Raw genomic sequence first — 2,880 nt, 5'->3', positions numbered from 1 at the left:
GTGATCCTTCCACCTCAGCCTTCCAAGTACCTGGAACTACAGGTGCATGCTACCATGCCCAGTTTTTTTTATTTATTTTAGAGACAAGGTCTCACCAAGTTACCCAAGCTGGTCTCAAACCTCTGAGCTCAGGCAATCCTCTCGCCTCAGTCTCCCAAAGTGCTGGGATTGCAGATGTGAACCACTGCACCTGGCCAGCACTGATGTGGTCATAGCAGCATAATTTCCCTAGCTCTGGTCTATACGCAACTCCATCCTGCCGCTGACTCCACCCTCTTTAATCTATTCTATATCAGAAAATATCCTGTAGACTCACTGCATCAGGATTTCTTCTGAAATCTAGGAGAATATTCATTAGGGTTCTCCAAAGAAACAGAACCCATAGGTATACAGAATATATACCCATAGGTATATATTCATTAGGGTTCTCCAAAGAAACAGAACCCATGGGTATACAGAAATCTACAGAAAGTGATTAGTCATGAGGAATTGGCTCAGGTGGTTATGGAGACAAAGAAGTCCTAAGGTCTTCTGTCTGCAAGCTGGAAACCCAGAAAGCCAGTAGTCTAGTGGCAGTCTGGGTTTTAAGATCCAAGAACCAGTAGTTCTGATATCTGAGAGAAGAAGAAGCAGGATGCCCCAGCTCAAGCAGAGAGACTGAACTCGCCCCTTCCTCTGCCTCTTTGCTCTATTCAGACTAGACCAGGGGTCCTCAAACTTTTAAAATGGGGGGCCAGTTCACTGTCCCTCAGACCGTTGGAGGGGCGGACTATAGTTTAAAATAAAAACTATGAACAAATTCCTATGCACACTGCACATATCTTATTTTGAAGTGAAAAAACAAAATGGGAATAAATATCCTCAGCGGGCTGCATGTGGCCCGCGGGCCATAGTTTGAGGACCCCTGGACTAGACCATGCCCACCAATGCTGGTAAGGGCAGATCTCTCCTTTACTCAGTCTACCGATTCGAATGCTAATCTCTTCTGGAAACACCCTCACGGACACACCCAGAAATAAAGTTTCACCAGGTACCTGGGCACCCCTTAGCCCAGTCAAGTTGACACATAAAATTTACCTTGACAAATTTTATTTCAGATGCTATTTTCACATCAGTATTCTAATAGGCTTATCATCCTCACATGGGTGTGCTCTCACTTTTCCCACAAGGTCTAAAGAGAAAGGAAGGAAAAGAGAGGAAGAAGAAATAGCTAACATAAAATTGTGACAAAAAAGAAAAAATCCAAAAGCCCTGGTGTGTGCTCTCAGGACAAAACCAGGCACTCTTAAGTGCCAAATATTGGTTTTCTCAGAGAGTGATAGTCAGCTCTGGGAAAGGCATGAACACAGGAATGGACACTAATTTGAAATGAAAAGTGACCTTCCTGCTGGGTGTGGTGGCTCACGCCTGTCATTCCAGCACTTTGGGAGGCTGAGGTGAGAAGATTGTCTGAGCCCATGGGTTCAAGACCAGCCTGGGCAATTTGGCAAGACCTTCTCTCTACAATAAATCAAAAGATTAGCCAGACATGGTAGCACACACCTGTATTACCAGCTACTTGGAAGGCTAAGGTAGAAGGATCGTCTGAGCCCAGCAGGTCAAGGCTGCGGTGGCCATGAGTGTGCCACTGCACTCCAACCTGGGTGACAGAGTGAGCCTCCGACTCAAAATAAATAAATAAACTGACCTGCATTTGGGTGCAGTCTTGAAAATAAAGTCACTACCCCTAAAGTGATTTTGATGTAAACATAATTGCAAAACCGACTTTTGGATTACACCTCATTCCTAAATTGACGTTGCCTACACACAAATGATCTTTGCTAAGCCTAGTGGACTGAGCACTGTGCTTTGGTGTTGGACAGGTGTTCATGAACAGACCACGCAGTGTGTCATCCCTCAGTTGTCAAAGAAGACACAGGAGTCCTCTGGCGTAGTATGAATGAGTTAATGCAGCCTCCCCAGTAACTTCACCTGGTAGAAGAGAAAGGATTTATCTTGGTGGCTTCACATCTCAGGCCATGTAAAAGAAAGGTCCAACTCAACCAAAGGAATACGGCTAAAAATACATATGTTTTGAGAAAATATTTGTAAAAAACATGCAGTTGTAAAAAGTGCCTTGGACACCATGGTTTTCAATACAAATTCAATCTACAAACAATATTCAAGGATGGTAGCTTCTTTCTCTTCTATAATACTTTTAATTCATCAGTTTTTCTTGAATAACGACACATTTTTTTTCCATCTTGTGGAAACTCTTCCCCTAACAGAAACCCTCTTGATATTTGTTTTACCACTTCAAGGTGTGTATTATGGATCTTTAAATAATACAAATAAATGCAAAAATTTGCTAATTGCACTTTTAATGGACTTGCTCTTAAATTTTTTTTTTAAGTTTTGATGGCAAATTTCTAAATAGAATGTTGACCCCACAGAAGGTGTGAACATTTGTGGCTTATTTTCCCTAAGACCCCCGCTAAACTAATAATGATGCTAATAGTCCTCCTAGAGTTTTATCTTATCTTTCTCTGCCCCTCTATTTTCCCCGCCTCCAAATAAAATTTAAAGAAAAGTAATGAAGCCATCCTTGCCAAGGAGATTTATGACACATAAATATTGCTTCTACTTTTTGTTTCATATTATTTCAATGATTAATATAAGTGCAAATTTATACAGTACCATGAAAGTGTTGGGGATTTTTTTTTTTTTTGCCTAAAACTTCCACCTCTATTTGCATTGTCTTAGAGAAAAGCAAAATGTATTATTATGTGGGTTATAAAAACACACATTAAGCCGGGCTCCGTGGCTCAGCCTGTAATCCCTCACCTTTGGGAGGTTGAGGTGAGTGGATTGCCTGAGCCCGTGGGTTCGAGACCCGCCTGG

This window comes from Carlito syrichta, unplaced genomic scaffold (genome assembly GCF_000164805.1).
Source record: "Carlito syrichta isolate Samal-C Ts95f unplaced genomic scaffold, Tarsius_syrichta-2.0.1 Scaffold287575, whole genome shotgun sequence".
In the NCBI taxonomy this organism is placed as follows: domain Eukaryota; kingdom Metazoa; phylum Chordata; class Mammalia; order Primates; family Tarsiidae; genus Carlito; species Carlito syrichta.
The sequence above is the reverse complement of the archived record's forward strand: the minus strand, read 5'-3'. Positions refer to the sequence as shown.